The sequence below is a fragment of the Triturus cristatus genome, chromosome 9, assembly GCF_964204655.1.
Source record: "Triturus cristatus chromosome 9, aTriCri1.1, whole genome shotgun sequence".
Classification (NCBI taxonomy): domain Eukaryota; kingdom Metazoa; phylum Chordata; class Amphibia; order Caudata; family Salamandridae; genus Triturus; species Triturus cristatus.
In genome coordinates, this window is record NC_140592.1 from 449550875 (window position 1) to 449575310 (window position 24436).

At 46.2% G+C, this 24436-nt stretch overlaps 1 pseudogene across 1 annotated transcript in view; it reads right to left on the reverse strand.

The window, feature by feature from the left end:
- The window catches only part of LOC146798117 (cytochrome P450 2C16-like), a 592094-nt pseudogene that overhangs the window by 520780 nt on the left and 46878 nt on the right, over window positions 1-24436 (reverse strand). Inside the window, exon 2 of the transcript XR_014968608.1 lies at window positions 4448-4610. The product of XR_014968608.1 is annotated as a cytochrome P450 2C16-like (transcript). The remainder of the gene's footprint in view (window positions 1-4447; window positions 4611-24436) is intronic.

Consider the following 24436-nt stretch of genomic DNA (forward strand, 5'->3'; position numbering starts at 1 on the left):
TTTAAACGTTAAAGCTAAAATGGTTAGATGTGCCTACGGCATTTTTAAATTTGCACTCAAATTGGGGGATCGTTGCATATTTGATATGTTGCACATTTATAATATTAAGTGCGTTTCGGCAGCGCTTTATGGCGCTGGGGTTTGGGGTTATTGTCCTCATGGAGAGCTTCAGATTGAGGAAAATGCTTTCCTACAAAAGTTATTATGTCTCCCCTCGTCCGCACCTACCTCATTAATTCATAATGAACTGGGGCTGAATTATTTGTCTGATTTAGCAGAGTTGAAACCATTAATGTTATGGAGGTCGATTTGGATGAAGGAAGAGACTGGATTTAACAGAAGCATTATTAAGGACTGCCTTAGTCTAGACAAATACCTTCAAATCCCATGGTTAAAATATGTGGTTACTGTTTTTAAGGATTTCTATAAGGTGAATATCCTAGTAAACCCAAACTATGCGTCTGATCTGTCCAAGTCTGATTTTAAACAAATCTTTTTAAAGGAAAAAGTCCAACGCCGCCTTTTTGAGAGTATGCAGCTTGTAACCGTGGCTTTTTATCATTCACAGGAGCTTATTGCAGGGTTCCAACCATACCTTTCTCAAGTCACTCGACCTTCACATCGGTTCGTTTTGACTCGATTAAGATTAGGTATTGTTCATCATTTGGTATCTTTTCCACTAATGAGAAAACATCCCACTGTTCCCTGCCCATGTGACGGAGTTACTAAACAGAGTGTTACACATTTTCTCCTTACATGTGATTTGTATAAGCACTTGCGTATTGCCTATCTGAAACCACTTTTTAAGAAACACGGGTCTCGTACCTTGAAATCTGCTCTGAACCTGTGGTTTTCTTTAAATGAGATAGACATATGTTTTTTTACTGCCACGTTTATTCTTAAATCCATTGCTGCTAGAAAAAGTATGGTTTTTTAATCTTGTTGTTTGGGTGGCTGTTCATTAGGTTTCATAAATTTTATATACTTGATTCCTTTATATTACATTTGGTTTTAATTGCACAGTAAGTCTTGTATTTGTTGTCTTATGCTTTTATGATTGTATTTCTGATAACCGAATAAAGCTTACTTGAATTGAATTGAATTAAATTGAATTGGATCCCGGCCCCCTTTTTTAAGACGCTTCGGACATTAATGACAGGATTTATCTTGGGATCGGGCAGACGGCGGGTGGCATTGGCCACTCTGATGAGACCAAGAGAGGAGGGGGCATTGGCGGCCCCAGATTTTGAGTGGTACTACTTGGCAGCACAGCTGCAATGGCTTACCCAGGCGGTGGCGCGTGAGTTTAGAGGCCCTGATGGTCCCCAGGGCAGGGTCATCCCCCGACACGTGTTGTCCTTTATTGTGCTTCGGCAGAAGCTCAGGTTGGACCAGCTCACCTTCGAGGAGCTGCTGGATTCGTAGTCAGAAGCAGGCGGGATTCTTGGCTCCTTATGCCCCGGAGATTCCTTTGGGCATGTGTACGGCCCTCCCACATGGTGGGGATTGGTCGGCGTTGGCTGGTTGGGAAGAGTGTGGGGTTCACATGATTGGGGACTTATACAGAGATGGTGTCTTGTTGCCCATCCAGGATTTGCAGGGGGCTTATGATCTACCAAGGGGGGATTATCTTTTACACACAGCCTTGGTATTGGGGATTCAGAAATAATGGAGGATGGGCCTGTCGGAACCCCCAAATTCTTTGGGGTGCCAATACGTCACTATGGCGGCGGGTACGTTTAAGGCCATAACCTGTCTCTATAGGCGACTGTCCACCGAGAAGCTTACTTCTTTGGATGCCTTGCGGGGTAAATGGGAGGGGGATCTTGGTAGGCCCATCCCTGAGACGACATGGCCACAGCTGTTGCGACGAGCCTGGAAGGGCACACGCAATGCTAGATTTCAAATGGTCCAATTCTTCACTTTCCACAGGGCCTACTTAACTCCGGTAAAAATTTTGCTGTACTTTGGAAGTTCCCAGTCCCCATGTCCCCGGTGCAGGGCAGAAGGTGCTGATTTCGGTCATACGTTTTGGTCTTGCCTGGGCTGAGGCTCTTATTGGTCGGATGTGGTGGCGTGTCTGAATCGAGTGACTGAGCGCGAGTTGGCAGTGGAGATGGGGACTTGTCTTCTGCTTTGGTTCCCACACACCCCCAGAACTAAAATTACGAGCAAATTCTATGATTTGGGGTTAATAATGGCGAAGAGGGAGCTCACCATGCATTGAAAGGCAAAGGCGGGGCCGAGCTTTCGGAGGTGGAAGGCGAGTTTCCTAGCATGGGCGAGGAGCGAAGGAACGCTTCGGCTACAATTGGCCTGGTGGGCTTCTAATGACAAGGCACTGGATGCGGCAAGGGCATGGGGAGTTCTAGTAGAGGGGCTTCGTTCCTTGGAGGAGCTGGACGAGGGGGATAGGGCTCCTGTAGACATTGACCAGGTTGCGGGACCTGGGGCGGGGCCCTTTGGGACTGTCGGGGAGCATACCCCGGACGAGACCACCTAGGCATACTCTGGAGGATTCGGCGTCTGCACTAATATTGAGAAGCGGTTGGGTGATTAGGGTGTGAGCATGGAGCGCATATGGGTGGGGAAGTGGAGCCTCTGGTCCTTTGAGAACAAGGAGGATGGCTTTTCTATTGAGTTGAGCTCGACTGACTCGGACCTCGGGGTGCTTAATGGCTAAGCTCAGGAGGGGTTGACGCGGCAACGCTGACAGAGGGCGGGTGGGGGTAGAGAGGGTGGTGGGGGGGCTAGGGTAGTAAATGTTGAAGAACTGGTTTCTCCTGCTATGTACATTGATGGTTGGATCTGATACAAGTTGCTATTGTATGTAACAGTGATTTATCGGTACGTTGGTTGGAAAAATTCAATAAAATATTCAATATAAAAAAAAAAAGGGACCTGCCTCCTTAATATTCATGAGGCAGGTCGCAATTTGCGACCCATTGAGAATGGCTTGCACTGACAGGGATGGGAGCCTGCTGGAGTCAGCAGACCACATGTCTGCTTTTTAAATGAAGCAGTTTTTTTTATTTTGAAATGTAGCCCTTTTTTATTAAAGGAAAATGGAATGCATTTAAAAAAGAAAAATGAAAAGTTTCCTTTTTTTTTTAAGAGTAGGCAATGCTCCGTGAGGCCACTGCCTGCTTTTAAAGAATATTGACGTCCACTCCTTCCTGTTTGCGAATGGGTTACCACCTCCCTTACAGAGTCGGTAAATCATGAATATTTTGCGACCGCATTCCATTCGCAAAACATTAATACATGCGCCTGCAATTCATTATTAGAAAGTGACGCCCTTGGTACGCCTCTTCCTAATAGCGACTAGCAAACTCAATTTGCGATTCGGTAATAGCCTACCGAATTGCAAATAGAGCTTTGTACATTTAAAAATGTTTTTTTCAGGTTGCAAATGGCCCGATTCTGCGAATTGGGAAGTTTGCAAGCTGAAAAATGCTTCATACATCTGGCCCTTACTCCTATGTTATCTACGTTGCATTTAAAATATTGTGCAAGCGATTGCTCTAAAGTGACAGTTTGTTGATTTACTGGCACATGCATCAACAATGCCATTTGCGATTCCTTATTAGCGAAAAATAAGGATTTGCTAATAAGGAATAGCAAAAGGCTATGCATGTAGAAATCGCTTACAAAATACCGATTTCTAAACATTCCTTAATTGCGACTCGCAAATTGCGAGTCGCAATTAAGGAATACCTCCCCATTTATTCCTATGGGCCTAGAGGCCCATAGGAATGAATGGGAAGACTTTCTCAATTTGCGATTCTCAATTAGAGAATCGCAAATTGCTCATGCAATTTCAAGGGTGCCAGGGTGTCAAAAGGACACCCTGTTGCACCCCAGAAATTTGCATATGAGTACATCTTGCACACACACATGCCCCAAGGGCATGTGTGTGTGTAAAATGGAACTTTGAAAAGTGCACTTAAGTGCATTTTTCAACGTTTTTGCAAATTACCATGAAGTTCAACTTCATGGTAATTTGCTCCCCCTATTAGAGAAATCGCTAATATTTTTACTTTAATGCATTGCATTTAAGGAATCTCAATGTGAGATTCCTTAAATGCAATCGCAATTTAAGTAATCGCAATTTAGAGATTACTTAAATTGCTATTTTTGCATTTGGGATGATGCATCCCAAATGCAAAAATACCGGTCGCAAAGGGGCAGATTCTGAGAATCTGCCCGTTTGCGACCGATTTTTGTTTTGATGCATGTGGGCCTTAGTGCATTAATAAAAAACAATTAAGGTAACAATAAATAGGTAAATAAGTTTAATGCATAACAGATTGTTTGAATAGTATATAATACACAATATATATATAATCAACTTGAGATTATGTGATCCCAAATATATTTTAGGAGCTTCATTCTGAGATGCACTACCCCAACAGTCTGTCACACAGTGAAAAAATAAATTTTTTACCATATCCTTTGCTGAGCAGATTGAGAAGTGCAAAGTTTCCTCGCCCACTGAAGTCTTCTCCATGATCCACCAGAGCTTCCTTCACCGTCTCATAACCGCAAAGCACCACAACTGGTTGCGAGCCGAGGTAGACCATAAACACTGGGCCATACTTTTTACTGAGCTGTGGTGATAATGATAACTTATTGAGAGCAAAAAGTGAAATCTACAACTTAAATCAACTTAATAAAATTTCATTAGGCTTTCCTGTTTTCAGTTTCTATTTTTGGTAAATTCTGGGGGGGGGGGGTGGGTTTGAGTTTTTTTAATACCTTAAAAAACAGTGGTTATCAGTGGTTACACATTTTCACGCCATTAAAAACAACAGAAACAGTGTTTTTCCGGTGTCTGTGGAATTATTATTTAATTTTAATTATTGCTTGCTTTCTGCACTGATAGTGCATGTGCACAGTGTATATGAGAGCCAAAATATATTTTTACTGCACCAGAATGGACTACAAAGTCAATAGCATTCTTCATTAACTCTGACGATTGTAAAGATGCTTTCAGCATACCGTCTAGCAAGTGACAAGGATCGCTTCCAGGGAAGCACTTCAGCTCAGATATCGATTTTGACAGACCATCATATAACTTTTTCACATACGTAGCTAAATTACTGCAAATACAAACAATATCACTCCAATCTTTATTGAACTTGGTAGGATCTTTTTTCAGAAGCATTCCAATGGACACTGCGTTCCATTTTTACCAAACGACTGGTGTCATGTTTTCACCACTATCTCCGATGCTTGGTGACAACATTCTTTTCACATATGTCTGTCACTACATCTTGCATTGAATTTTTAACGCTTGGGGTGTTTGGCAATTCACTTGCAATCAATTTCTGACTCACTAGAAAAGGGGGCTGATGTATCAAAGTATTTCACCCATTCTCTGTCAGTGGGTAAATGTGATGGTACATATTAGGAAAGATTCTTATGAAACCGGCCATTTTACCTATCAGTGAAATCAAATGTAGCCAAAATATCAAATATGATTTTGATATTTCCCTATTCTCTACAGTTTATAAAATAAGTAAATAAGACCTAAAACATGGTTCTAAACACTGCATCTTTAGACCAAAGACCACAAAACTGAAAAAAGCAGAAGGAAGAAGAGACAATGTTTTAGTGACATCCCTAAACAACAAAACTCAAGCAGAATAATGTTAGCCCAGTCTTTCTTGATGCTACTGCATATAACAAAGTTACATTGTATTGGCCCCTTCAGGAAGAAATAAAAATGTCTCTTTCACTCATCTTTTCTTTTCTTTAAACGGCACTTAGTTTGTGGTTGCAAAGGTGTTTTTTAAGTGTTTATATGTTTACACCAGTGATGGCTATTTTCCTTTCAGTGGGGTTTTTATAGGCTTAAACCTAAAACCAGTTATTATAGGCTTAAACCTAAAACCAGATAGCATAAACATAATTGACTGGGACATTGACATGGCCAAAAATATCAGCGAAGATGTTCAGAAAACAAATAACATGTCCTTTTTCACTTGATGGTCATGAGGTGCTCATGTGATTTTTTTAACTTTGTCTCTAATTTTACAAAGCAGACTTTGTAATATTAATACTCACTTTACATGGCAAACAAGAGGTGGGCTATCTTTAGGAGACACACATCTGTAGTACTTTTGTGTAGCTTTCAGACCCACATTGATTGTGATTCTTTATATGCAAGAGTGGTATTTGGTTAGTGAATCATTTTGAGATCTCAGTTCACATGATTTGTGCCTGCGTTTCAGAATCAGCATATGGATTTTTACTGCTGTGGATGTTGTGCCTTCTTGACTCTTCAGCAGAATTGTAGGATTCTGAATGCTAACCCAAGAAAAGGACATCCAAACCATCTGTTTAAACTGTGAAATACAGCAATAATCAGGGTTCTGTGGACCCATTAATCCTCCGGGCCTCGGTTCTACTGTACCTGCTGCACCAATAAAAGCTAAGTCTCTTCACCTGAGAGCTGAATGAAGCGCTAGGCGGCTAAACCTAGCCGTCCTGTGGTGGCGGAACGCTAATGTTAAGGCTTAGCCAGGAGGGTGCAGCTTGCAGGGATGGGGCGCACCCGGTTGCAGGGAAAGTGCATGTTGATATTAGATAAACAGATTCAGCTGGTGTATGGGTCACAGAACCGTCATTGTCCTCTGCAGTATCAACAAAGACTGATTGTGTCGTCAATGGGCCCTGCGCCAAAATAGATAAGCCACGTCAAAGGTATTGGCAGGCAATCATCTGGGGACATGATCAGAGGTCAATCCGGTGACGCAGCTTTGCTCACTATGCACATTGCTTAATTGGGTCTTATTATAAGTCATCAAATCACCATATTAATTCATATAATATTTGAGGCACATATAATGTTTTGTGGCTGCTACTTTATAACAAGCATTTACAATGCAATGGTCTCGGCATTGTTAAAGTTAGAGCTATTGGCATTGCTCATGACATTATTTTTGTTTATGTTTTTGTTTTTAAAACATTTAAAGAAACGGCATTGTTATTTACAATGTCAATAGCTTAATCTCTCTCAAATGCGAGACCTGTTGCATTTGCACCCACACACAGAGCCACACACACAAAGCCACCTACATAGAGCTATTCACATTGAGCAACCCACACACAAATAGAGCCACCCACACAGAGCCACCTACACACACAGAGAGAACTGCAGTTACACGCAAATAACGTTTTCATTTTTTTAGCCAGTGGATTAATTCCTGAGAAATAATACTGTGACCGGATATCTGAGATTTGCCGGCAAATTTTAGTAAAAGTGCCTAACGTCCTGGTTTTTAAAGAGAATTTATGAAGCACAACCCAAAACTAGTTTTCATCTGCACCTGTGCAGGATTAGCTAGCTGCACTGACCAAGAAGCAATTTAAGTCACGCGAAGACTGACTGGCAAAGTTGCATTTCATACTCCATGTTATTACCACAAATGACCAGTCATGGCAACTTAGTACCTTTCAGTCGTGAGTGTTCTGTGCAGAACAAATCTCTTTAGCTCAGGTGGAATCAGTGGCAGACATTACTTATACAGTAGTCCTACTTCTATATCAGTGGTGTGTGTCGGTTTTTGGCTTTCAAAATCTGGTAACGCGTACGGGGACAGAAAGCTTACCCATGCAGGTTATAAAATATTTGATAAGCAGGAGCATCAACCACATAATTTGCGTTACAGGATTGAAATCCGTAGCCCGCAGATATTCACAAATCTTTGGAACAAGTGCATTGAGCACAAGAACAACTGAGCTGTTCTACTTTGACTGATACCAGTGACACAGAGATCTCTACAGAAGATGCAAGAAACGCAGACATGCCAACCCTCCCGATTCAGGCGGGAGACTACCGATTTCAAGGCTAGTCTCCTGCCTCCCAATTCAAGCATCCAGAAACCCGATTCCTCGGGGTTTCAGCAGCCAGGGCTTGGTATTGTGTAATGTGCTAATTCTTCCAGCAATAGTCAGTGGCGATGCAGGGGCTCTAGAAGGGGTGAAAAACCAACAAAGCCCCAATAACAAGCGAATGGTATTTTAAAGACCTGTGAAGTACTCGGGGGTGGCTGAGTGTGTGCCCGGGGTGTCACACACAGTGGGGTGGGGGGGGGGGTTGGTGTATGCACTGCCAGCAACCTTCCAGGCCAGTGCACAACACTTGCATCACCCTCTCTCTGCCTACCATCGCGCTCCATGCTTCTGAAAGATAAGAAAAAAACGTGCATTTGCGTTTCAGATGTCCGATCCTGCAGCAGCACACTTCCAAAGCCCATACAAGATAGTAACCCGATTCACGCCCCGATTCTCCCGATTTTTTCTAAACCATCTCCCACTTTGCTCTTCTGAAATGTTGGCATGTATGGAAACGTGTGCGCTGTCTTATTGAAGACGGACCCACACTCCCATGGACAGCATTCCCTACCTCGTCATCGTCCTCATCAAGCTCGTCCTCGGGAGGCAGCGCTGCCAGTGGGCTTGGAGTCTCCATTTTAGCGACGGCTGGTGGAAAGGCAGCTACCATTCAAGATCCTCGGGTTGCGTGCAGCTCAGGGTCAAGGGAAGTACGTCACCGGAAAGTTGATGGGAACTAGAGTGTAGGTCGCCAAGTTGGTGCTGCCGCAGCGAGCCAGCCCAGCTGCCAGTCGTTGAGGGAATCGCCATGAACACCACCATGTTTCTCTGAGGTCAAGCAGAAATGCCTCGGAGAAACGCAGCGTCATTTTTGGATTCGGGGTCATGTTTTTCTTTCTCTCCTCTTCCAATTGGCTGGAATGTTTACATTTCAGAGGAGAGAAAGAAACTAAAAAACACGCCCCCGAATCCGAAAAAGATGGGGCTCAAATGGACAGACGCCCCTCTCCTCCAATGACTGGCCTCCGTTTAGGAAGCCAGCCAATGGAGAAGAGGGGCGGGTTCAAGCCCCATACTAGAAAACATAAAATCTAGCCGAGACCTAAAAAGCATCACAGACATCACACTTGCACTGTTATTGCATGTTCTGTGACATATACAACAGTTATGTCCCTGCAGTTGTCTTTTTTGGCCTCCTACGCGTGCCAATATGACCCAATTCACAAAGGTAAATCTCCTGGTTGGGAACTACATCAACAAAGTAAAGTGGTACTCTAATCAGAAGCCATTTAGTGGAAAAAATATTGTTTAGTAGTGGTTGCACATGTTCCCACCCTTTCTAAACTATGCAAATGAGGGGATGCGGACACATGCACCTCAAAGTGTGACTTCTAACATAATGCTTTTATTGTGGTGTAACTCATCCAACAGTGTATTGGCGTAGAAATCTACAGATAATGCATAACATTCCAAATGCCAAAGAGTATGGAAGAAACCAGCACTTGAGCACAATCACTCACATCACCAAAGAATGATAAGCTTGAACACATAAATAACATGTCACTTCTTGGTCTTCACCCTATGTGCTGCATTTGGTTGGTAGAGCCCTTAAAAGGCCGTAGATGCAGCCTGATACACTCAAGTGGACAACAGAACTTCACTAACGAGGAGACAGACATTGCTGTCAACTTTGCAGTCGTCTGCTACAAAGAAACAGAAGGACAACCTTGTCATACACGCAGTGGAGCCGAGGAGATGGCCTTGTGGCAGGATGTCAGCCACAAAGTTAATGCATTGGAGATGGAGTCAGACACGTTCAGGACATCAAGCAAAAGTGGCAGGATGAGATGAGGATAGTGACAATAAGTCTGCCAAGTAAGAGTTGGCGAAGGCAGTGCTAGCCGGAGATCCCAGATCATGCATCTGTCTTTCCCCAGTGGACTACTGTATACTCTCTACCAAGTACACCAATCATCTACATTCACTTCCTGTTCCATAGAACAGCAGGACTGGGACTGAAAATAGGTCCAGGCACCAAAATAAAAGTGGCACCCATTGGTAAATCAGAAGGCAAAAAAAGTGGCACCACATTTGCAAATTGGGCAGTTTTGAACATGTAAAGGCATGCTATATGAACTATCAGGCCAGCCTATCTGGCACTGCCTGATTGCTCTACAGGCCAGTCTGACTGTGCAGAACAGCAAATCAGGCGAGATCCTCCTGAAAATAATCAACAAACTTGCTGCTAAAACCATCATGCCCCACCCCCCATTCAGCACAGATATCCAGTTTGAGACATACTGGAAAATAAATCAAATACCATTGCCAGTCACCTCCAGTAAAGCAAAAATTACCAGTGTTGACATGTCAGTTATTCACCTCTCTCAAACCTTGTGCAGCCAACGGGTCAAGCAGTTGTAGCTACCACGCATGTTGTAGAGCAACACACTATCCCAATCACTCAGGCTGGTGTGTGTCATTGCGATGTCGATCATCTCAATTGTGTACTGACTGCTATGCTTAAATGTCTTAGAAGACCATTACAACAGAAATATAAACAATTACTAAACTGTGGCACTATCTAGCATCTAGATCATACCTTTAGTAAGGTAAAATAGAGAAGATCCAAGGTCATGTGTTCAAAACAATTTGAAGTAATATCCGGTGATGATAATATGTAGCTAAATATTCATCTTCACAGCTGCAGTGGTCTAATGTCCCTTGTAAAGACTCCAGGAGCTGCCCGTGCAGGTAAGAGTTGTGGAGCAGGATGGGGGGAGAAGGGCGGCACTCAATAGACGATGACGAAAGAAAATTAAATAAATAAGTAATTGTTCCTCGTCTGTTGAGTTCCCCCCAAACCCACCTCACCACTCTTACCTGCACGGGCCGCTCCTGAATGACACCCAACAGCTCACATCAGGGGACACTCTACAGGCGCCTGGTGCACAAACTAGCTTTATCCCAATAGATGAGGATTAATAGGCACCATTACCCAAAGGGATATGAAAAAAAGCTATTTAAAAGAGCTTAGATTGCCCTCAGTAGTTTTTCATTTATTACACAGTTTCCCAGCTTTGCCCACATTCTTGTAGCGTCAACACAATAAAAAGCCGCTCAGTAAGAAACAAGGCAGGTGAAAAGTAGACACATCTGGAAATAGACTGGCTTGTGGTAAATACTTCCCTACGCTGTAATATTGTTTATTGTTGAACATCCCTGTCAAACAGTCTTCGTAGACCTAAGAAAAGTGCATTGTTACCACTCGAACTCTGCCTTGGAAGCAAAGTCCTTGAGTCTGCACCCTAAATATAGATCGCAAAATATTGTTGGGATTATCTATACCTAACTCCACAGATATGTCCCTTTGTGTTACATATATCATCAAGATACGTAGATGTGGAGTTAGGAAAGTAAATCTAGACTTCCCTATATGCACTTACCTTTTGATATCTTGTCCCTAGATATTCTGTCCTTGATATTCTTGTACCACGATATTTCTGGTGGTGAATATTCAGCAGTACAATCGAGCCCTTGCACTGAGGCATGCCTCAATATTAAGTAAAGCAGTAAGCTTCAAATTCAGAGATCACTAAATTTAATAATTGAGCACAAAATGGCACCGCCTGAAATAATCCCACAATTAAGATTTTATTAAAACTGTGGATGGGGCCCAATATATCACATCAGTTTTAAGATTGGGCAGACATTATGGTCATGTCCCCGTAAGGTTTAGCGTGCATATTTAGCTTCTTATGTGAGATTTTGGTCACAACTAAGCTCAACTGGATTTGTGCTGTTTCAGTTAGTGCTATGTCTTATTCCACAACATGTAATCTTTATATGTGCTTTACACATGCAGCACGGTAACAAAGTGAGTTCCTTGGGGACTAGCGGCTACATCTAAAACGTTTTGTTTCTTTTCATTGTATAATTTCAAAGTTTTCGTCCTCTGCTGTCGTCCAAACATCCTAATCATACTGTCTATATTTTCTTTTTAAGACAGATATTTTTTGAGTTTGAAAAGCTTTATTCGAGAAAATGTTAGTACAGAGATATCAGCAATGGCTTAAGAAAGAAGGAAATAGAAATTAAATGACATTAAACAAGCTAATATCCTATAAAAATGAGCAAAAGCATTTTATACAGTTTAAGGAAAATGGGAAAGAAAGGAAGCAAACGAAGAAATAAAAAGGGAAAGAAAGGGAAACGATAATAACATATTATGAAAATATAAAATTATGCATTAAAGAGTGGGTGCTATAGGCAAGACTTCAATCAAGAAATAACTTAGAGAAACAACTAGAACAATAAATAAATCCTGTACTATTAATATAGGAGAAAGAGGAGTAATTCCCTCAAGGCGGTTCAAAATTTTCCGAAGTGATACTTGAGACATTCTTCCGAACAATCTGATCTATGTATGAGGTAAGAGGTAACCAAAAGAGACAGATATTTAAACATATGTTCTTAGGATGTTACACACTCTTCTCATGTTCAGATTTTCGATCTATTTCCTTCCTCCTTTTGTCTTAGTTCTCTGGTAAACCAAGCATGCGAAAACCTAACAGACTATGGAGGCTATGGCCTGGATTTACAAACATATTATGTAAGTTGCTGCACTGCGTTACGTGAAAGGTAGAGAGCAGAACTATATCATATTTTCAAATAAATTCTGCAGTTTTGCTCTCTACCTGAGCTGGTGCACTTTGTGCTGCCTATTGCCAATGCAGACACCCATGCACCATTGTAGACGAGTTCCTGTGTTATGGTCAGGACAGTTTTTGTGCAGAAAGGGAAATCTTCCTGCACAAAAACTATGCTTGGAGGATTTCAGAAGCGGAACACATGCTAAGAGGAAATAACAAGGAGAAATAATGATATTTCTTTCTTTCTCCTCATGACCCCAGTTTTAGGCAGTTACACCATTTTGGTGCATACGCATGCCTACAACTCTTTGTAAATATTGGTTTGCATCAAAATCTATGGGTGGATGCACTGGAACGCCCATGCACTACCCATGAAACACCTCCCAGTCACAAAGTAATGCTAGGTAGAACAATGCACTGCCTTGTGTGACTGTTTTTTTTTTTTTTACAAAGCAGCACAAATCATCATTCATGTTGCCTTCTAAATACCAACATGGATTTCGCATCGGGTCTGCATCAAATAGGTGACACAAATCTGATGCGAAATCTTGGAAAATCTGGGATTCTATTTTTGGATTACTTTGTGACAACTGTGAAGAAGCAGTGGCTATTTTTGGATTGGGTGGGGTGGCAGGAATGGCCAGCACCCCCGCTCATTCGGCCGCCACGTGCAGCAAACGCAGGGGCCGCCACGGGCGGCCTAAGGTCTAGTTACACCACTGCGAAGAGGTAAAAAAATGTATCAAGAAACACCACCAAGTGGCTTCCCAAAATGTAAGAGTTGTATCCACATGTTTTAACAACCCCTTGAAATAAAAGAAAGTCGCCAGTAGCTCTTTCTTCCTTCTATTAAGTGTGCTTCTACTTTGGAGTCCACCAGGTGGATTTTCGGTCCTCAGTGCCAGCTTGGCGTCCAATCACAGGACTAGGTGAGGATTTTCTCAAACCAAGTCAAATGTTACGAGGTTGCTGTGGAAAGGATCACTTTCAATCCTGGTTAATGTTTCCAACAGTGCTGGACCAAAGGTGATATAAAGTATAGTCTAAGAGTCAATCTAGCAAATGAGCAATGTGAATAATTAATCTTCTACGCTGTACTACTGATAGGGCACAATGTTGCATTCTGAACTACAGCACGCCATTAGCTGGGTGTGCAGAGTGCAGAATGGGACACGAACAAGCACTCTGAACACCTTAGTGAAAGGTGGAGGAAGCCTCAGGTCTGCCTTTCGCTTGCAGCCACAAATCCATCCTCATTTTAAAGTGGTTGGTGAATGACTGCACCTGCCTGCAGGGGGATACCTGGGGTGGTCTGTGGAAACTCTCTTTCTTCTTCTGAGGTGGACCATCTGGGGACTCATTGACTGAAGCCTACAGACAATTTCTTAGCCATTGTTCCCATATCTGTAGTACATCATGGGCACAACGGCACATGGTTAAGGTACCACCGGCTGGTAAAATTTGTCCTGGTAAGATCTGTATTACAGATGAAGTCTTTCAAGCATCTGTTGCACTTTCTGTGATAGCAAAGGGCCCAGGGGCACAAACAACTGGCGCACATGCCCGTTGTGGTTCATACCCGCATTTTCTGTACCATGGCCCCTGGTCTGACTTACATCTGCATTAGAAAGTGCACAGATTAGTATTGTGTAACAGGTGTGAGAAATATTATCCTAATGTATTATTTTTAAGACTGTGACCCTAGGGGGCCCGGATGTTTCATACGTCATCTGTACAATCATAAATATCTAATCTCAAATGTGTACAGGTCACTTTCAAGTTGGAGTCCCCAGTTGTAATGAGTAACGCATTAAACGTTTCACAGATAATTAACCAAGAGTCACATTTAGCTTCTTTAACAACTGATTATATTGGCTCATAGATATTAATGTGGACGTTAATTGGTGCAGGCCAGAGCAGATCCTTACCATAGGAAAGAAACAACAATTGTGTTGAATCTGTTTTTTAAACGCATAATAATGTCATTGCATAGTACCATCGGAGCCCCAGCTACTGACCAGTAAAGCCCAGGATGTAACTAGTACCCTTGGCGGTGGATTAACTCTACCTTGATGAAAGGGCTTTGGTAAATTAAGATCTCTGCGCAGCAACAAGGTATGCATTATTTATCGCCCCTGGTAAAACCCAGTAGGGATTTAAAAAAATTGTACCCTGTGGAATTTAATGGAGCAAAGGGCCTGATTAATATCGATATGTCGAAGGGTGCAGCATACACGTCAATTCACCAAAATTCCAGGGGTAGTCGAAATGAAATCACGCGTCCTTTGACTTTCACTCACTTTCACATTTACGTACAGTCTCGTTCACGTAAACACATTCTCACCAGTGAGCACAACGAGCACACACGCAATAGACATTTAAAATAAATTTGTTGCTTACCTCAACTACCAGGGAAGGTCATATTCCACTTAGGGGTGGATTCCGATCCGGGTTGGACAGCTCTCCGAGAGCTGTCCGTTGCCTTACCTTGCGACCGACACGTACCCGGAGCTGGTCCGTCCCGCTGATGAAGTACGATGTGCATAACCGCCAAAAATCCGACCGACACGTAGGCTGTGATTCAAGCTCCATTCTCCGTCCAAGCCATAACTCCTAACGCCGAACCGAGTCGCATGGAAGCAGTAACCATAGCAGTTTCTGCCCTGACAAGTACGATGCGTACTTCCTACGCGCCGGACGGGTCGCCACGTACATCACTTCACAGCGTCCGGAAAAGAAGCATATCGGGTACGATTCGTGCCAGAACTCAATCCACAGCTACGAGACGGACCAGCTTGCAACGGGTATGAGATGGAGCAACAAGCAGCGTGTATGAGACACATCATGAATCCCATCGCGCAGGTCATACCAGTACTCTACATCTATGACCAGATCAGGAACAGACGCGGACGGCGCAGAAGGTAAGTCAGACACCCACCACACAAACAAACAACACGTACCCGCAAAATGGCACACACACACAGGGGATCCATATCATGGCTACTAAAAGGCCACCATAGGGGTTGTATGGCCAGTACCACTACCACCCCTACCACCCCCACCCATAGGGAATCTGTTGCCCATCACCCCTGTCACCCCCACTCATAGGGCTTATGTTGCCCATCACCCCTGCCACCCCCACACATAGGGCTTATGTTTCCCATCACCCCTGCCACCCCCACTCATAGGGGACCTGCTGCCCATCACCCCTGCCACCCCCACCCATAGGGGACCTGTTGCTCATTACCCCTGCCACCCCCACTCATAGGGCTTATGTTGCCCATCACCCTTGCCACCCCCACTCATAGGGGACCTGCTGCCCATCACCCCTACCACCCCCACTCATAAGGCTTATGTTGAACATCACCCCTGCCACCCCCACTCATAGGGCTTATGTTGTCCATCACCCCTGCCACCCCACTCATAGGGCTTATGTTGCCCATCACCCCTGCCACCCCCACTCATAGGGGACCTGCTGCCCATCAGCCCTGCCACCCCCACCCATAAGGGACCTGTTGCCCATCACCCCTGCCACCCCCACTCATAGGGCTTATGTTGCCCATCACCCCTGCCACCCCCACTCATAGGGCTTATGTTGCACATCACCCCTGCCACCCCCACTCATAGGGGACCTGCTGCCCATTACCCCTGCCACCCCACCCAAAGGGGACCTGTTGCTCATCACCCCTGCCACCCCCACGCATAGGGCTTATGTTGCCCATCACTACAGCCACCCCCACTCACAGGGGACCTGTTGCCCATCACCCCTGCCACCCCCACTCATAGGGCTTGTGTTGCCCATCACCCCTGCCACCCCCACTCATAGGGCTTATGTTGCACATCATCCCTGCCACCCCCACGCATAGGGCTTATGTTGCCCATCACTACAGCCACCCCCACTCACAGGGGACCTGTTGCCCATCACCCCTGCCACCCCCACTCATAGGGCTTGTGTTGCCCATCACCCCTGCCACCCCCACTCATAGGGCTTAAGTTGCACATCACCCCTGCCACCCCCACTCATAGGGCTTATGTTGCCAATCACCCCTGCCACCCCAACTCAGAGGGCTTATGTTGCACATCACCCCTGCCACCCCCACTAATAGGACCTATGTTGCCCATTACCCCTGCCACCACCACTCATAGGGGACCTGCTGCCCATCACCCCTGACACCCCCACCCATAGGATGGGTGATGCACCACACCTCCATCATACTACAACATTAAGTATGTCAGCAAAATACATCCCCCCTAACATCATGACAACAGCGTGTAGTCTGTGACAAATGCCCACAACAGTGAGCACATGTGTGACCAAAACATTAGTGTGGCCTACACAAGGCAAGCATCACTATAGCACTGTGTCAATGTAAAAATAACACCCCCTCACTGTGTAGAACAAATGTTAAGAGTGGGGTTCCAAACTGCAGCAAATGTTGAGCATTGTGGTGATGGGGTCTAAACCCCCCCTCATCACAGTGGCCAAAAGGTAAGTGTCATCATGGTCAAAGCTGCAAATCCCAAACAGCATGTATGATTCCCGGTCCCAACACATTAAACACTTTTGGGGCAAACTAGTGGTTGTGTCCCATACCCACAGAGATGTGGTGAGGCTAACAGTGCTGTGAAAACAAAACATACTCTCAGCCATGTGCAGACAAGCATCACACATGGGGGCTGACAATGTATACAGTGTACACAAGAGCAGAAGTGACCATCACAAAGCATACACACATCTCGAAAATAGACACACTAATCAAAACAACCTGTGTAGACTGTAGGTGTCAGGTCACAAACTCCCATTCCATGCCAGCAATGGCACATAACAACCAGGATGAATGTGCAGAATGATGTGATATGACTCACAGGGACAGCAGGGAAAATCACAGAAACAGCACCCAGACAATGGCTCACAACAGCAATACCAATGCACTGATGCAGATGCACAAACACAAACAGGCAACCTCACACTGCCCATCTGACACAACATGTGTGTGTGTGTGTCTCAGTATCCCCAGGCAACTATACAACACATGAGGGGGGCTGAACCACAGATGTGGACACAGTGCCATACAAAAGTAATCCATCATTGGGACCACCTTAGTGGGCAATCAGGCATTGTGAGATGAAAGGGAGCACAAAAGACACATGTGACACAAGCTGGAATGAACACAAACTAACACAGCAAGAGACTGACACACAACAGCACTACCCCCAGGGACCAGACATTGGGGTGACACAAGCATGCATGACACCTCCACTGTGATGACAAAGGTAGATGTCTTACAAACTTTTAAAACCAGACATGTGTCCTGTGCCACAAACGTACATCACATCTACACAAACACAAATCACTCAGCATGGCCCGTCATCCATGGACAAACGGGAACTAGGGGCACATCCATGCAACCATTTACATCAGTCCACCCTCGACACCACACACCCTGAACTGCAATAATGTGCATCTGTGAAGCCCACATGGACAGGTGACATTGCATATGCACCCATGACAAACACAGTAATGTTGGGAGGAACTAAGGTGCACAGACTCATCACACAAGGACAGTTTACAACCCTGGTGAATGACAGACATACTGCACAGTATGCGGTACCTGGCCATGATGTCAAAGCTCACGTAACCTTCAGAATACCTCCCACAGTCCCAGGACAATGCAGAAGCCAAGGAGAACCACAAGGCACACAGACTGACACCTGCAAACATTGCAGCCCTGAACCCGACAAGTGGGAACAGTCACACACACATACACATGTCTCAATCACTGAAAGGTATCACCTAGGGACAACTACATGATATTGCGAACTAATAAGTGCCTTGGGGACCCCTGAATGTGTCCCATCTGCATCTGACAACATCGCCACAACTCAGAACTGAAAAATCCCAATGATGAACCACAAATTAACAGTAGTGTGTCATGCACCCACACATCTGATAACCCATGGCAAAGTTGTGGGATGAACACAGTACCACTCAGCAAGCATAAACAACAGGAACATATCAAGGGAACACTGTCTGTGTTTGAAAAGGGATGTGGACACACAAACACATGCTCACACAACACACACCAGGCGCCCAGGCTATGTCACCGAACACAATTACTTGAGGAGACCCAACTTCTGTGGAAGCCCAGCTGTGCCAAACATAGTCACAGCACGTCTCACTCATGTCAGCAGAACAATTGGTCAGTCTGCCATCAGTTACCACACAATGAAGGCTCTGGTCACAACAGCCTGGGCACATGAGTCTCCCCTAAGTCATCTGCACATACTCAACACATATGTACAGCAAGTTTCATAGAGGACCCAGTTGCTCCTATACCAATGATGCCCACACCTGTAGGTCTAGTGGTGATGTGCCCAAAGACAGGGAAATTGACAAATTGGACAATGGGTAGCACATCATATGTGCATGGGTGCAAGACACAGATGTGACCATGCAAATTAAATGTTCACAGAGATGACCACATATTGTTGATCATGACACACCCAGTGAGCTGCAAAGGATGACATGGCTACTGACCAGAATAGGATACATATCTCATGGACCACATGGAGTACCTCACATCAACACCTCAGTATTCAACATTGTAAACCAAGCATTACAGGTGCAAGAGCATGATAAACATCATCAACCTAATGTACAGCTAAATCAAGTTCACAAGTATAAAGAAAAAAGCTTTATTCAGCATATGAATTTTTAAACGTCCTTTCAAAGAAAAGGCCAATGGCCAGTCTATTATCAAACGACAAGGAGTGAACTTGAGTGACAACTGTCACACATTGCCTGCCTGCACTGGTGAGGACAGGGGACATCCCCTCGGAGGGGCATACATGGGGGCAGGCCAGGCACCACAGGGACAGGATCTGGGCGCATCAGAAGGAGGCAGTGAAGGGGTGGTGGATGCCGGAGAGTCACTTGCAACTGCAGTGGAGCTGACTGAAGTGGTGGGTGCAGTCACAACTGTGGGGCACAAGTCAGATGGGTTGGGTGCCGGTACAACTTCAGTGGGCAGGTCAGATGGAGTGGACTGGGTCCCCAAATCCATGTGAGCGGAATGGGGTGCAGGTGAGGTCGGCAGGACAGAGGGGGGACACGGTCCCCCCATCAGTGGCACAAACCGTCTGACCGGGTGTGAAGGAGCAAGTGGTAGGGGGGGAGGGCCTCAGCATTTTGGGGTTGGTGTATCTGTGGGTGGGGGAACCCGGGGCAGGGTGTGGCGGGGGAACCTCTGGAGTGGCGGCCTGGGGGATGGAGTATGGTGACTTCACCTTGGAGCTGCGTGGCGGCGGTGGGGTCTTGCTCTTCCAGCTCCAGGGGGACTTGCGGGTGGTGGCCAAAGTATGACTGCACCTGGGGGAGGGTGTCCGGGTGTGAGTAGCACTCCCCTCTGTGTGTGGGGACTTCCTCTTCCCCTTGTAATCTGGATCTGCTGGGTCAGTGGGGAAGAGGCCAAGGTCACAGAGGAAGAGCTTCTGTGGAGATGGGGTTGCAGGTGAGGCAAGGGAAGGGGGCTGGGAGGGAGAGGTTTCGGAGGACTGCGGAGTGGTTGTAGATGACTGTGTGTGTGTCTGCAAACCATCCCCTGTGAGTGTGGTATCAGTCCCCTGTGCTTGCTTGTGTGCACGCCGAGCCCTTGGTTTGGGTGTTTGTGTGCTGCCCATGTCTGTGGCTTTGTGAGAATGTGCAGGTGTGTGTGTGCTTGGGACAGGTAGGCTGCTAGGAATCGTGGATGGTGCAGGGGTAGGAGGGGTTCAGGACTGTTGGAGGAGGGACACTGCTGCCGTCAGGGAGGAGGCCACGGACTGATTGGTCCTCTGTAGGGCAGACATGCCCGATGAAATGTCCTCCATGAACGACACCATTTGCGTCAACAGCCTGGTGTGTGCATGGAGGACACTCAGCATCGACGTCTGCCCTACATGGATCTGTCTAAGTAAGTCCACAGACTCCTCACTCAGGGCAGCAGGGGACACAGTGGCAGGGGGTGCAGTGCCTGGCACAAAGGAGACATGCTCCCGAACATGGGAGCCTCCACGGACCTCTGGGATGGGAGCCGATGGGAGGGTGGTGATGGTGGTGGTAGGGGCGGTGGCGGGGACAGCCTCACTAGCTGGGGTTTGGTGGCTGCTGACACCCGCCTCCACAATGGAGTCATCCTCTGAGCTGCTGAGGCCCTCAGCTGGGGGGGATGGTGCTGACGGCTCCTCGGTGTGGCTCCACTCGCCCTCCGTGCCACTGAGTCCCCCCGACTCCTCTCCTTCTGTCCCTGTCAGGCTTTGTGGCTCCTCCTGGTCCGTCGAGCTGTCCCCTCCTGTGGCCGTGGATGTATCTGGATAGGAATAGGAAAAAAAGAGAACAACATCAGTCACCTGCACTGACTGCACACACCACAGTGAGTACATCACATCACAGGGCAAGCCTTGGCATCATCAGCTGAACACTGCTCAAAGTGCCAACACTGTTTAGAATAAGCCAATTGTCATTCTCAACATCAACCATGGCACACATATCCCTCCTTGACTTGCACCCATATGTCTGTTGCATGTTGTATGCTAATACCCCAATATGCCGACATGCACCACCCACACATTAGTTGAAAATGCAAGTGAACTTGTAGGAGTATTTCACTATACACACAGCACATCTCTTGCCACTGACTCAGTACAGGTGTCCGGATGAAGGGATGGGCAGAGGCTCATTTCACATGCTTGTGATGCATGCCAGCAACACACACTATGATGTTCTCATGTCCTGATAGTCGATGCCACAATGGGGTGCATGGTGCACACTTGAACACAATGCAGGATTACTCATAGCAAGTTAAATGCCATGGCACTGGCATGCCTAGAAACTCAGTCAACACAGTCTCCTGTCACAGGGAAAGGGCATCCAGACTAGGCCTGGGCAAAAATTTCGTTCCGTTCGCGGAAATTGCGATAATTTGACATTTTTGCGTTCCGCGGAGAGCGCGAAAATGTCAAAAATTCCGGTTTCCGCAGCTTGGCGATAATTTGTTTCTTGCTCGCGCTGTAAAATGATACATTCTCGCGCGCGCGCGATCGCCTTACCTGAATCCCTGCGTTCGCCGACAAGTTTTCTTGATCCGGTCGCGTTCTCCATGAGATGTTGTATTGTTTTTAGCCATTTGCGCTGTCTCGCGACAGTTCGCGCCCGCAGTGACGTCATGCGTCGCGCGATCACGTCTTTCTTCTCGCGATCATGCACCGCGAGAACAACTCAAAACAAGATGGCCGCGCCCGCAAGCAACCACATGGGTAAGTTGGCGACCCGCAACCATGCAGAAAATCTCGCGAACATGCCGGAAAAAAACTTCCGCATCTTCGCGATATTTCTGCTTGTTTGCGATAATTTTAAACATTCTCGCGATAATTTGCGAAGGTTAATTCCGCAAATTCCGCCCACCCCTAATCCAGACAACAACAGTATGCACTGTGTCACAATCATTGCTCAGGGGTAATGCTAACTCTGCAGATGACAAGTGCACTTGCCCATCCCCAGCAAACAACATATCCAGGACCCAGAAGACCCCACATCATGCAAATCAGACATATGAGTCTCTGCAAACACAACTCCCTGTACATTAGCACATCACAGTCTGCCGTGCATGTAGCCCAGCTGCCTGAAGTACACAGTTGCATACACCATTGTGCGCTGTCAGATGATCACACACCTATATGTCACACAGGTCTTGTCTCTCACAGTCACATCTCAAATGTCCTGCTGAGCCTCAAATTCATGGACATCCCAGTTGTACGTAAGAGGAAGCCACACCATAATAACACAGAGGCAGACACCTGAAGGCACATGTCACTAAGCACAACCTGTAAGTTGATACACAGGAGTGGTATTACAGAGTGCTTCTAAATGCCCTTGAGGAGGCATGACTGCCCAGGTCTACGTGAAACAGTGTTTGGCCCTGGACAGTAGTCAGGTGGCTAAGCAAGTGTGACGTACTTGATATACATACTCCTGAGACACACAAATTGGAGTCCCCTGCTGCATGGCTTTGTTTGAAATACCACAGCCACATGTGGTGAGTCAGACCAGCAATTGGAACACATATCGAGGGCACACACAGATCACATGCCAGATCCCAGGCATTGGGTAAACAATTGAACCACCCATGAAACACACAACAGAGTCACGGGAACAGATTCTGTACGGAAGCTGAAGCATAGCTGACTGCAGGGACACAGTGCCCCAGTGACAAAAGCAACAGACTGTATGGGCCACACCTGTGGAACAGATGAGGAGGGTGCATCACACAATTGAGGGACCTGAGTATTGGACTCCAAGACCTACGTAATGTGGAAGTGTGACCAGGCCAAAAGACTGCAATTAGCCTGTCAGACATAGTACACACAGATTAGGCATGGACTTATCCCCTCCTTGCTGCTGTCTGACCTTCAGCTGCCTATCCAGGTCTGGAAAGACCATCACCAGGATCCGGAGCATGTGGGGGGTCATGGTCCGGTGTCCGCCCCTCCTGCGAGGAGGTGACAGCTTCAGCTGGACTCTTATGATCCTCTGGGTCCAGCCCCGAAGGTCCTGCCCCCTCTTCTGGCAGTTGCGGATCCGGCACTTGTAGACCCCCACCGAACGAACTGCCAGGGCGATGGTCAGCCATATCTCCTGCTTCTGGTGGGCATCAACCTGTGAGGATGACAAAGTTAAAAGTACATTAACACACATGCCCCATATTTGTGCTGCACACATTTGGATAGACATGTCATCATCACAAAGGAAAATGAGTTCGACAGGTAGTGAAACCATGGAAAAGGACAAATAACCTGCATGTCTGACATGTTACCAATGCCTGATAAGTTTAAGCTTGCACTAATGCACTTTAGCTGCAGAACACCAGTTCATTACATCTACCTACACACTTTGGGGGATGAAAGTACTCAGTGAGAATGCTTGCCACTGGTGTACACACTGCTATTACTGCTAGTCAGACAACATGCATAATTAGGAAGGCAGTGGACAGCACACTCACCTGCTCCCCTGGTTTCCTAGCTTGCTGTACTGTGGAAGGAGCCCGTCCAGCAGGGCCTGGTTCTCCTCCTCAATGAAGGCTGGGGCCCTCTTCAGAGTACGTGCCATAGCAGGAGCCAGAGGATGCAGAGACAGCAGCAGTGGCAGCAGGGATGTGGTCCAGTAGCATGTAGTGCAGGCAAGTGAGCTCCCTGGGGCCAGCCAGCCTTATATCTGTGCTGTAGAGGCATTAGCTGTGCCATGTGTCCCAAGTGTTAGGTCCAACACGGTTGTATTGTATGAATCTGGCCAATCCATGGAAATGTACGACTCGTACACGCCTTCCGCATCGTTCAAATCTTCACCTTCATGAAACACTAGTAATTGCAACATTGTTGTAGGCATCCAACTGAATTTCCAGCGCACAACTCGTACAAGTTTTGAATCCGCATCCGTCTCCATGACAGTCCAGAGCCAATGGGTGCGCCCGACTCGGTCAACTGACTGTACAACGTGTATTTTGAAAATACACATGCACCCGTCTCCATACGATTCAATGGCCAAGGCGTACGCCTGTCTCGGACCATGCATGCCCGATGCGCATGCATGATAGTCACCCGCGTGGGACCTCAATGCAGTCAATGGCAAAGCGTACGACCGGCTCAGTCATGAACCGTGCAATGCTTACGCTAGAGATGTACATGTACGGCCTGCAGGGACAACAGTGGCCACTACCTGTGGGACTCACGCTTGCCTTGTGGTGTGTACCCGATACGCCATGTCCATGCCAGTGTCGATGTGGCAATACAGGGACCCTGGGTATCTGCATGGCAAAGATCTGTGATGCCTGGGAGACATCAGGCCTCACTTGTCACTGTGGTGTGTGTTTGTAACGTCACAGCAGTACATAGGTCGGGTGACACAGCCCAAT